Source organism: Bombina bombina, chromosome 6 (assembly GCF_027579735.1).
Source record: "Bombina bombina isolate aBomBom1 chromosome 6, aBomBom1.pri, whole genome shotgun sequence".
Lineage (NCBI taxonomy): Eukaryota > Metazoa > Chordata > Amphibia > Anura > Bombinatoridae > Bombina > Bombina bombina.
The window spans coordinates 778,602,192-778,616,072 of NC_069504.1; the positions used below are offsets into that span (position 1 = coordinate 778,602,192).

Below are 13,881 nucleotides of genomic sequence, written 5' to 3' on the forward strand. Positions count from 1 at the left end.
AGAACTAAAATGTATCGTGGGTCCTTTAACGACTGAATTCTTAATTAAGAAAACTTGTATCCACCTAAATGTTCTTTCCTTTGTAAATAGTAACCTTCAAAAAAGTTCCAAGAAAGTTCCGTTTATATAGTGGAGGTTAACCAATCAACGGACAAATTCGTTTAAAGGTGGTTGGTTCGATACTAATATATTATTAGTGTGTTATCCAGGATATAAGTCTTAATCATAGGACGGGTGACAATGTATAACCTAACTGTAGGGCCACAACACCTCTACAGTGCCTACCTGTCTCACTTTGTGGTAAGAATTGTCCGTAGGGTTCAGGCACAGGTGTCTGGAGCGGCTCCTAACAGTCGGCGGTGTCACTGATCCTCTCGGAAGTAGATCCGGCTTAGACGAAAACTCTGCGCAGAGTATGTGGGAGAGAGGCGAAAAAAGTAATTCCGGACAATCTCTTTCAATCCTTGATGATCGTGTTATATTAACACCTTGTGGTTTATTGTCTGACTCCTTCAACGCGTTTCGCCACGTACCATGGCTTTATCAAGATGGTTCAGACATGTTTTAGACCTCTTTATATACGTATGCTTCATCCGTGATTGGTCTATTGGTTTTCATGACGTTTATATAAAGGTGGATTTTAGATAAGGTGGAATATTGTGATGGTCAAATCCCTTACTTCTGATCTATCTTATCTTAACAATTAATACTATTGGCACAAAAAATATTAAAAATATATAATACATTTAAAACCATGTAATATGTAAATATACAAATAGTGATAACCTTAATATATGCACACTTTTTAAAAAGCTGATGCACAAAGGCATACATAAACTTTGCATAAGAAATAATACTTTTCTAAAACGAGGTATAAATGAGATCTCATATTTATATTGTGTGTAAAAACTACAAGGACAAAAATTATACAACTATGTTGTTAAACCGATATTGTCTATGTGTGTAAATACATTGCAATGAGTATTACATTACCCTCAATTTTAAAAAACATTTTAAAAATTATTATAAAAAGGGGGGACACACCTATGCACTAGAAATGGTACTGATATGAAGAATTGGTGTTGGTGTGATATAAAATAGATGTTAGTCTTTATTACTTATGAGGAATAGGTGTACTGGAAGGGGTTGGTCTTACTCTAAAATAAATGGATGTAAATCTAATTCTGAGTTTATACATTGATGATATTTTAATAGTGTGGAAGGGGAGTGAGGATAGTCTTATCACTTTTTTTGAAGACATGAATCAAAACAATCTAAATTTGAAATTCACATACACAATAAGCAAGCAACAAATAACGTTTTTAGACTTAGATATTTACATAGAACAAGGAGAACTAGCAATGAAAAATCATTTTAAGACAACGGACGCTAATAATTATATCCCAACGCACAGCTGTCATTTAAAAAGATGGATAGACAACACCCCAAGCGCCAATTTCTTCGAATTAGACGTAATTGTTCAAAAATTTCTGATTTTGAGACACAAGTCAAAGTCTTAGAAAACCGATTCCTAGAAAAAGGTTATAATCAAGAAATTTTGAAAGAAAATATCACCAAAATTAGAAATTTAGACAGAAAGAACATACTTACCAAAAAACAAAGGGGAGATAATATAGTGAAACCATAAAAATACCACTAGTCACGAATTATAGTTGTCACCACAAACATCTAACTAAAATTTTAAACAAACACTGGCATTTGATCAAATCAGAACCTATTTTAGGGAATAGCATTTCAGAACACCCCAGTATCGTTTTCAGAAAAGCAACCAACATAAACAACATTCTCGCACCTAGCGATTTTAAGAAAAAAATGAACAAAACGAAAGATAAAGACTTAACTGGAAAAAAATTACAGGGTTATTATCCCTGTTATAGCTGTAAGGCTTGCCAACACAGTACAAAATGTAAAGAGTATAAATCTACCAACACGGGCAAAAAATACAAAATCAGAGAGACCATTAGATGTAGTGATAAAGGGATCATATATTTGATCCAGTGTAGCTGTGGGAAACAATATTTGGGAGAGACCTCTAGAGTTCTGAGAACAAGAATCAGAGAACATCTAAACCTAATTAAAAAAGGAGACCAAGACACTAGGCTGTACGAACATTTTAGGACAGTTCACCACAATAATATAAATGACCTTAAATATTGGGGCATCTGTCGGATCAATAAACCATGGAGAGGAGGAGATTTTGATAAACTACTCCTTAGAAAAGAAGCAGAATTAATATTTGAGCTCCAAAACTTTATACCCCCAGGGATTAAACTCAGAATTAGATTTACATCCATTTATTTTAGAGTAAGACCAACCCCTTCCAGTACACCTATTCCTCAGAAGCAATAAAGACTAACATCTATTTTATATCACACCAACACCAATTCTTCATATCAGTACTATTTCTAGTGCATAGGTGTGTCCCCCCTTTTTATAATAATTTTTAAAATGTTTTTTAAAATTGAGGGTAATGTAATACTCATTGCAATGTATTTACACACATAGACAATATCGGTTTAACAACATAGTTGTATAATTTTTGTCCTTGTAGTTTTTACACACAATATAAATATGAGATATCTCATTTATACCTCGTTTTAGAAAAGTATTATTTCTTATGCAAAGTTTATGTATGCCTTTGTGCATCATATTTTAAAAAGTGTGCATATATTAAGGTTATCACTATTTGTATATTTACATATTACATGGTTTTAAATGTATTATATATTTTTAATATTTTTTGTGCCAATAGTATTAATTGTTAAGATAAGATAGATCAGAAGTAAGGGATTTGACCATCACAATATTCCACCTTATCTAAAATCCACCTTTATATAAACGTCATGAAAACCAATAGACCAATCACGGATGAAGCATACGTATATAAAGAGGTCTAAAACATGTCTGAACCATCTTGATAAAGCCATGGTACGTGGCGAAATGCGTTGAAGGAGTTAGACAATAAACCACAAGGTGTTAATATAACACGATCATCAAGGATTGAAAGAGATTGTCTGGAATTACTTTTTTCGCCTCTCTCCCACATACTCTGCGCAGAGTTTTCGTCTAAGCCGGATCTACTTCCGAGAGGATCAGTGACACCGCCGACTGTTAAGAGCCGCTCCAGACACCTGTGCCTGAACCCTACGGACAATTCTTACCACAAAGTGAGACAGGTAGGCACTGTAGAGGTGTTGTGGCCCTACAGTTAGGTTATACATTGTCACCCGTCCTATGATTAAGACTTATATCCTGGATAACACACTAATAATATATTAGTATCGAACCAACCACCTTTAAACGAATTTGTCCGTTGATTGGTTAACCTCCACTATATAAACGGAACTTTCTTGGAACTTTTTTGAAGGTTACTATTTACAAAGGAAAGAACATTTAGGTGGATACAAGTTTTCTTAATTAAGAATTCAGTCGTTAAAGGACCCACGATACATTTTAGTTCTAAGCAGAACAAATCCCTTACCATACTTTTTGTTGCACAAAGTGTAATTTGCTACCGCACCCTCATTTCAAAGTGGGGCTTTTAGATTTATATCCTGTATCTAATTAGTTTGTTTGCATGCATATATGTATATGACCGGTCATACATTTTTAGCCTTATTTTAGTTTAAACTTAATTTTTGTCATTTTTGCACATTCATGTATTTTTTTAAGAATATTAACATAAAGTATTTTATTCTTGTATAATTGGGATATGTGTTTATTTTATTAGATATATTGTTCAAAGGAGGATATAATCCTAGGATTTTTAGCATATTTACACTCACTACCATAGTTGTTTTATAAATCACCATTGGAGATTATCCCTGTAGCTGTTAGCGCACACACACACACTTTTTCTTATATTTTAATAGTGCATGAAGAGCCACCACACACAGACGGATCCTGGACATGGGCTTCAAATGTCGTATTCCTCTTGTCAAGCCACTCCTGAACAACAAACAATGAGAAAAACAGACCTGTTTGAATCTCATTTGGACACCAAGGACCTAGAGTATGGAGGAAGAATGGAGAGACACATACAGCAAGATGCTTGAAGTCCAGTGTGAAGTTTCCACAGTCTGTGTTGATTTGGGGAGCCATGTCATCTGCTGGTGTTGGTCCACTGTGCTTCATTAAGTCCAGGGTCAACGCAGCCGTCTACCAGGAGATTTTGGAGCACTTCATGTTTCCTTCCGCAGACAAGCTCTATGGGGATGCCGACTTCATTTTCCAGCAGGACTTGGAACCTGCCCACACTGCCAAAAGCACCAAAACCTGGTTCAATGACTGTGGGATTACTGTGCTTGATTGGCCAGCAAACTCGCCTGACATGAACCCCATAGAGAATCTATGGGGCATTGCCAAGAGAAAGATGAGAGACATGAGACCGAACAATGCAGAAGAGCTGAAGGCCACTATTGAAGCATCCTGGTCTTCCATAAAACCTCTGCAGTGCCACAGGCTGATAGCTTCCATGCCACGCCACATTGAGGGAGTAATTGCTGCAAAAGGGGCCCAAACTAAGTACTGAGTACATACAGTATGCATGCTTATACTTTTCAGAGGTCCGATATTGTGTACAATCCTTGTTTTATTGATTGAATGTAATATTCTAATTTTTCGAGTTTCTACTGTATATGGTGGAGAAATACACACAAGAAACCTTATGTAATGGAAATAAGACTTAGTGGGTTTTTTTTTTATTCCAGGACATTGGTTTATATTTTCTTTACTAGGCATGTGCATTAATTTGTTTGTGAAACAAATGCCAGTTATGTCAACAGGCAGCGGTATTCAGCTATTTTTGTCTCCTGATTTATTAATGTGAAAGTGAAACACATGAAGATCTGTGTAAATCCAGAAATGTTTCAGATAAAAGCCAAAATTAAACTTTCATGATCAAGATAGGGCATGCAATTTAAAAAAAACTTTCAAATTTACTTTTACCATGAAATTTGCTATGTTCTCTTGGTATTCTTTGCTGAAAGCTAAATCTATGTAGGCTCAAATTGATTTCTAAACTGTTAAAAACCTCATCAGTGTATTTTGACAGTACTAGTTAATGTGGGTCATAGATAACATTGTACTAACTCAAGTGGCGTAAAGAGTCAGCACTGATTGGCTAAAATGCAAGTGTCAAAAGAACTGAAATAAGGAGGACTGTCAGAAGATGCTTAAAGGGACACTGAAACCAAAAATGTTCTTTCGTGATTCAGATAGAGCAGGCAATTTTAAGCAACTTTCTAATTTACTCCTATTATCAATTTTTCTTCATTCTCTTGCTATCTTTATATGAAAAAGAAGGCATCTAAGCTTTTTTTCTTGGTTCAGTAGTGTGGACAGCAGTTTTTGATTGGTGGATCAATTTATCCACCAATCAGCAAGGACAACCTAGGTTGCTCACCAAAAAATACCAAAAAAATACTTTTTTTTCAAATAAAGATAACAAGAGAATAAAAAACATTTGATAATAGGAGTAAATTAGAAAGTTGCTTAAAATTTCATGATCTATCTGAATCACAAAAGAAAAAATTTGGGTTCAGTATCCCTTTAAATACAAGGTAATAACAGGTAATAACGGAGGTAAAAAGTAATGGGTAATAAAGGTTATATCTATCCTTGTAAACAATAAAGATTCTGGAGTAGGCTGTCCCTTTAAACTTTTCTCAGGATTTGTATTATGCTGCCTTTCTAACACAGGTGTTAGAAAATCCACAAACACAAAATTTCAGAACATCTAAAAACAGCTCAAATTATCGTACAGCATAGGTGTCTCTTCTGTTAGGTTTTACCTATTACGTGTCATAAAGACACTTTTTCTTTGTTTCTTAGCACTGCAAGGGTTAAACAAGCTGCAATTTCCTCCCAGTATAAGCCAAATGTCTAGAATCCTTTGATCAACTTAGCAGAATCAGGTCATGATTTAGTATTCTGCTTAAAGTGAAAGTAAATCCTAGCGTTTTACAAACGCTAGGATTTACTATTGAAACAAATAAAGGGCACTTTCATTCATGAAGTATAAGATACTTCATGTAGAAAGCTCCTTTATTTGATTCAACCGATCGCCGCTCTTAGCTCCTACAGCAGAGCACGGGTAAAAAACATTTTGGCTAAGAGGTGACGTTTTCACCTCTTAGCCAATAGCAGAGCGGTAAATCCGGCTCCCATGGGCGCCAAGCCGGATTTACTGCATGGTTATTGGCTAAGAGGTGAAAACGTCACCACTTAGTCGAAATATTTTTTAGCCGTAAGCTGCTGTAGCAGCTAAAAACAGCGATCAATTGAATCAAATAAAGGTACTTTCTACATGAAGTATCTTATACTTCATGAATGAAAGTGCCCTTTATTTGTTTCAATAGTAAATAAATCCTAGCGTTTGTAAAACGCTAGGATTTACTTTCACATTAAGGAAACACACACAGAGAGAAATGTTAAGGTTATAGGAATTATCCCTCTACAAAGCAGGTTATTAAATTAATGACTATCACTGGACTGAACCACGCCCACAGAATAAAATATGTTTTATATCAGCTGCAAATTATAAATATTTGGTATGCATATGTAATCTTTTTAAGGAGCACAACTACCGTAATGGTACATTATAGGGATTTCATGTTTTAATTCCCTGTGTTATTTATGAATAGGTTTTTAGCAACAATATTTTTGTAATTGTATGCATGTCATTTATTTTTTACAAAAATTGAAATAAAAAAAACAAAACACAAAAACACTGAGCTACTTTCTATAAAATTCAATATTTTAATCCGTCTGCCTTAACCTCCTCAAGATAGAATTGTGATAATATTACCATGTTATATCGCTAAAATTAGTTTAATTAATTGATTTCTTGTATAATTAACATAAATTAAGGAGAAAATCAAACACTAAAATTCTGGTAGTATCAGTGATTCATAATTTTATAATACATTTAATAACTGATTGCAACCAGATATCTTCTAGCAACACTTCAAAAGGACAAAAATGCTACCTTGCCTTCCTGTAGAGACCTCAGCTCTCTTGTAGAGCTAATATATGTAATGTACGTAATGGACACTGCAAAAATGAAGCTAAAAAAATAAATTGTAAAATCCTTTTTAAAATAAGGAATAGAACACATTGCAATGACTTCTATTAAGTATAAACAACTGCTTAGTGCTTTTTTTATTACAATGAAACTATTTTATATATCCCTTTAAGTTGGAGCTTTAAACCCCTGCTCTTAAACATTTTTTTTTTTTTTTTGGGGGGGGGGGGGGGTCAGAAATTGCAGTTCACTGCAGTGTTGAGGAAAACCCCACAAATACTTAGGTGCTCAATTTATCAAGCGAGGGCCGAAAATTTACCATTGCACCTCATGCCTGCGCACAGCCAATCACGTGCAGACAGGAGCTGTCCATCTCCCCGGTCGGACGAGACTGGGGAGATTTAAATTTTCCACCTAAGAGGTGGAGAAGAAGGTAGGAAGCAGCGATCTTGTGAGAACCTGCAGTCGTAGGGGAAGAGAAGGCTTGATAAATCGAGCCCTTAAAGGGACATGAAACACAATTTTTTTTTTCTTTCATGATTCAGATAGAGAATACAATTTTAAACAACTTTCTAATTTTCTTCTATTAGCTAATTTGTTAAATTCTCTTGGTATCATTTGTTGAAGGAGCAGCAATGCACTAATGGTTTCTAACTGAACAGATAGGTGAGCCAATCACAATCAATATATATATATATATATATATATATATATATATATATATATATATATATATATATATATATGCAGCCACCAATCAACAGCGAAAACCAAGGTTTCTCTGCTGCTTCTGAGCTTGCCTGGATAAGACTTTCAGCAAAGGATAACAAGAAAAGGAAGCAAATTAAATGATAGAAGTAAATTGGAAAGTTGTTTAAATTTGTATTCTCTATCTGAATCGTGAATGAAAATATTTTTGGGTTTCATGTCCCTTTAAAAGCTTGGAAAGTGATTATTAAAACATCAATGTTAAAAGTACAAAACCAAAATATAAAAAGGCTAAGTAAGGAAAATTGTTATCTGATGTGAATATGGGTACAGTTTTTCTGCTCAACCTTGAGGAAAAGCCATCAATTTTTGTTGACCTTTCCATTAGGGTGACCTCACTCCACAAACCTCCTCTCAACAGTTAATTTCTTATATAATTTGTAATTACACATAGAACTCAATAACAGAATCAATGACACAAGACTGATTGATTAAGGGAGGTAAGAACAGTATAACCAAGCACTTCATTAGTAATTCAGGTAATAACAAGATTATAAGAATTGTATACATATATTTACACACACCTGCTATTTCCAAATATAAATTATTCCTATCATTTCTAGAAACTACTTTTTTACATGCATCTGCTACTTTGCACTTAACCTGCTGATCCATACCCATCCATGTATTCTTTAAAGGGACATGAAACTCAATTTTTTTCTTTCATGATTCAGATAGATCATATGCTTTTAAACAGCAATTTGTTTTGTTCTCTTGGCTGCTGATTGGTGACTTCACACAAATGCCTCATGTTATTGGCTCACCCAATGCAACCAGTAGTGCATTGCTGCTTCTTCAACAAAGTATACCAATAGAATGAAGCAAATTAGATAAAGTGATTTGGAAAATTGTTTAAAAAGTGTTCTATCTAAATCACGAAAGAAAAACTTTTGGGTTTCATGTCCCTTTAAAAAAAAAATTAAAAAAAACATGCACGCATTGATAATGAATAAAAAATACTTACAAAAGAAAACAGAGAAAGTGCACTTGCTCATAATTCCTGAGGCAAGAAATAAGAGAGAAGAAAAGAAAGATGGAGTAAAGAAAGGTTTATATATGTCTGTGTGAAAGGAAAGAATGTTAAAAGTTTGACCATGTGCTCCCGGAAAGGGGAAACAAACACCCCTCCCCAGAACTTATTTAATGGGCATAACACCCAGCCGATTTCACTGACCACTCAGCTAAAATTTGAGCCAATATTAAAGGGAAACTGAACCCAAATTTTTTCTTTTGTGATTCAGATAGAGCATGAAATTTAAAGCAACTTTCTAATTTACTCCTATTATCAAATTTTCTTCTCTCTCTTGGTATCTTTATTTGAAATGCAAGAATGTAAGTTTAGATGCCAGCCCATTCTTGATGAACAAGCTGGGTTGTTCTTGCTGATTGGTGGATAAATTTATCCACCAATAAAAAAAAGTGCTGTCCAGTGACTAAACAACAAAAAAAAGCTTAGATACCTTCTATTTCAAATAAAGATAGCAAGAGAACGAAGAAAATTTAATAGGAGTAAATTAGAAAGTTGCTTAAAATTGCATTCTCTATCTGAATCACAGAAGAAAAAATAATGGGTTCAGTGTCCCTTTAAGCTAAAATTAGCTAATAATTTTGTTTTTAATGAAATCATCATTTAAAGGGACAGTAAAGTCACAAAAAATATTTCATGATTTAAATATGGCATGTAATTTTAAACAACTTTCCAATTTACTTTTAATTACCAATTTTGCTTTGTTCTCTTGGTATTCTTAGTTGAAAGCTAAATCTAGGAGGTTCATGTGCTTATTTCTTAGACCTTGAAGACTGCCTCTAATCGGAAAGCATTTTGACAGTTTTTCACCACTAGAGGGCGTTAGTTCATGTGTTTCATATAGATAACATTGAGCTCCGGCACGTGAAGCTCCTAAGAGCAAGCACTGATTGGCTAAAAATGCATGTCTGTCAAAAGAACTGAAATAAGGGGGCAGTTTGCAGAGGCATAGATACAAGGTAATCACAGAGGTAAAAAGTATATTATAACAGTGTTGGTTATGCAAAATTGGGGAATGGGTAATAAAGGGATTATCTACCTTTTTTAAACAAAAATTCTGGTGTTTACTGTCCCTTTAATATTTTTATTTTTTTAATTTTGCAATTAATTTGTACCTTGGATAGGTTAAAGGGACATTAAACACTAAATAAATCTTTGTTTGAATGATGTATTCAGAACAAAGATTAGCCTGAGAATAATAAGTAGATGTATTTTTAAAAATTATATTAGTTGCTTAAATATTGAAAAAAAATAAGGGTAAAGTTAATGTTCATAAAGCAGTGCGCACTGCTATATTGCAACTTAGGTTACCTTTTCTGCTGAGGCCAACTAGGAAAGGTTATAAATGGCTCACTAGAATGTGCAACCAATGACTGTGCGGAATATAGCTGTGTCTGAACTTCCGTGTTTAGCATGAACTGGAAAGTTCACAATATTCAGAATTAAATTACAGGAAAGGATAACAAAATAAATATTGAAAGTATATTGCAAAGTTGTTTTGCTTCATGTATTTAAACAATTTATATTAATATCTTGAGGTATTTAATGTCCCTTTAAGAATCATTTATAAAAAAACTGAAAATGTTATTTTGCAAAGTATTACACTGCCCCTATCTGGATACTTCCTAATACTACCAGGTTGGCAAAAAATGTCTGCGGAGAACACTACCATTTATGCTTTTTATACCCCAATGTAAGCGCACCTGCTTGTTTCACTCTTGATGCCAATGAGCCAACATGTTTAAACTGACATAATAATGCTCAGTATTTTACTTTTCCCCACTCTCCCAGGATCAATTTCTGCAGTTGCCCATGAGGTTGAAACTTTACTTTGTTTTCAGAACAAGAGATTTGAGATTAAAATATCACCACCCAGCTCCAAGAGATATGATCCTCAGAGGCAGAATTTTTATCAACTTTCTGCGATGTTCCTGCAGATGATTTTGAAATAAAATTTTAAATAAGGCAGTTACACTAAATGTGTTGATTAACTGGAGAATAAAGCAATTTTAAAAGTTTTATAATATAGTGCAGCAGTTGAAAATTGCATTGGAAATCAGCTGCAAAGCAAAAAATAAATTTTGTAAAGTTTTTAAAAATGTCTTGTGAAAAAAAATCCATAAGAGACAGATAACAATAAATGCACTGGTGCTTTGCAGCGCTGCTCCATGTTTGACTGTTCTCTTCAAACAGCACTTTGTTCTGGATGCACTGTGTTAAGGAAAACTTACACAGTTCAGCCTGAGCACAGTGCTGTTTGAAAAGAACAGCCTAATGCAAAGCAGTGCTGCAAAGTGAAAGCGCCAACAGTTCCTGCATGTGTCCCATTCTTTCTGCGGACATGATGCATTTTCTGCAATGAGATCTCAGATCACAGCATGTTCTGCCTTGGGGGAGATATCCAGTAATGCATTAAAGCAGTGAAACAAAAACCTTGCACTGCATGCAGCTTTCACAAAAAGGTGGACAGATCATGCACATGTTTCTCTGTAGGGGTGCTGGACAGTATTATACTGAATCTGATTAAAAGAAACACTGGAAAGTGTTGAGAGCACTATATGGCAGCACTATGTCCTGTCTTGTAGTGATCCAATGTCTACCTAGGTATATTTTCAACTAAGAATTACCATGGGAGCGAAGCAAATTTGAGAACAGAAGTTGAAAACTTTTTTTTTTTAAATGTATGTTTTGTCTGAATGTCTAAATTACAAAAGAAATTTCTTCTATAAAGGTAAGACGAGTCCACGGATTCATCCTTTACTTGTGGGATATTATCCTTCCCTACAGGAAGTGGCAAAGAGCACCACAGCAGACTGTCTATATAGCTCCTCCCTTAGCTCCACCCCCCAGTCATTCTCTTTGCCTACTCTAAGTACTAGGAAGGGTAAAGTGAAAGAGGTGATAAAATATTAGTTTTTAATTTCTTCAAGCAAGAGTTTGTTATTTTAAATGGTACCGGTGTGTACTATTTACTCTCAGGCAGCAGATGGATGAAGACTGCTGCCTGGAGGATGATGATTTTAGCATTTGTAACTAAGGTCCATTGCTGTTCCCACAGAGGCTGAGGAGTACATGAAACTTCAGTGTGAGGAACGGTTTCATGCTATGCAGCAATGTGGTATGTTCAGTCATATTTTTCTGGAGAGACTGTGTATTTCAGAAAGGCTGACATTATACCCAGGAGGGTAAGGATAAGCAGTAATCCTAGAGCTAAAAGAAGGGCATTACTTAGCTTGCATATGGGGCCAATTTCTAATATGGTTGACACTGAATGACAAATGTTTGTGAGCAAACGTTTTTTTGTTGATTGGGAGTGCTTTAACGTTTTTGTGGGCAATAAACGTTTTTGGGCAATTTTATTAGGGCACACATGGCTTAATTTTGGGCCAAATCAAAGCTTTTACCCCACACTTTCGATCCCTGAGGGCAGGTAGGGCCACAGCAGGGCTGTGGCAAGGTGCTGAGTGTTTTTTTCCCGGATCTGGGCCTATTTTCGATCCGGTTTGGAAATTAAGGGGTTAATTGTTAAAAAATGTTGTGGTGCAATCTTAACTACCTATAGTGTGTCTACATACAACATTTTTAAAAAATAGGTGAATGTTTAGGCTTTTTTGCAGAACGTGTATGCTTTTTTTCTCTTAAAGGCACAGTATCGTTTTTGCAGGGGAAGCGCAGCAGGTCTGGTGTGAGAACAAACGCTGAGCCCCCTGACGCTTTATTAGCCATATCCGATGTACCCTCACAATGTTCTAAAGTGAGGGATTTGCTGGCTGAGGGAGAGATTTCTGACTTAGGAAATATGTTCCCTCAGACAGATTCTGATATGACGGCTTTTAAATTTAAACTAGAACACCTCCGCTTATTGCTCAGGGAGGTTTTAGCGACTCTGAATGATTGTGACCCTATTGTAGTTCCAGAGAAATTGTGTAAAATGGACAGATTCCTAGAGGTTCCTGCCTACACTGATGTTTTCCGGTCCCTAAGAGGATTTCGGAAATTGTTACTAAGGAGTGGGATAGACCTGGTATTCCGTTCGCTCCCCCTCCTACTTTTAAGAAAATGTTTCCCATATCAGACGCCGTGCGGGACTCGTGGCAGACGGTCCCTAAGGTGGAGGGAGCTATTTCTACCCTGGCTAAGCTTACAACTATACCTATTGAGGACAGTTGTGCTTTCAAAGATCCAATGAATAAAAAATTAGAGGGTCTCCTGAAGAAAATATTTGTTCATCAAGGTTTTCGTCTCCAACATATAGCGTGCATTGTTCCTGTAACTACTGCAGCATCCTTTTGGTTCGAGGCTCTGGAAGAGGCTCTTCAGGTTGAGACTCCATTAGAGGATATTCTGGATAGAATTAGGGCTCTCAAGCTAGCTAATTCTTTCATTACAGATGCCGCTTTTCAATTGGCTAAATTAGCGGCGAAGAATTCCGGTTTTGCCATTTTAGCGCGTAGAGCGTTATGGCTTAAGTCCTGGTCTGCTGATGTGTCATCAAAAGCTAAGCTTTTAGCCATCCCTATTCGGGCCTGAAATGAAAGAGATCATTTCAGACATCACTGGAGAGAAAGGCCATGCCCTTCCTCAGAATAAGATGAGGACCAAACAAAATAATTTTCGTTCCTTTCGAAACTTCAAAGGTGGTCCCTCTTCCCCTGCCGCAAAGCAAGAGGGGAATTTGGCTCAATCCAAGTCAGTCTGGAGACCTAACCAGACTTGGAACAAGGGTAAACAGGCCAAGAAGCCTGCTGCTGCCTCCAAGACAGCATGAAGGGGTAGCCCCCGATCCGGGACCGGATCTAGTAGGGGGCAGACTTTCTCTCTTCGCTCAGGCTTGGGCAAGAGACTTCAGGATTCCTGGGCTTTAGAAATAGTAACCCAGCGGTCCCTTCTAGATTTCAAAGATTCTCCCCCAAGGGGGAGATTCCATCTTTCTCAATTGTCTGTAAACCAGACAAAGAGAGGTGTTCTTACGCTGTGTAGAAGACCTATATTCCATGGGAGTGATCTGCCCAGTTCCGGAAACATAACAGGGGCAAGGGTT

At 35.9% G+C, this 13,881-nt stretch overlaps 1 protein-coding gene across 2 annotated transcripts in view; it reads right to left on the reverse strand.

Moving 5' to 3' along the window:
- Positions 1–13,881, reverse strand: part of TACC1 (transforming acidic coiled-coil containing protein 1) — a 280,191-nt gene that overhangs the window by 175,838 nt on the left and 90,472 nt on the right. The gene's annotated exons all lie outside the window — the stretch shown is intronic.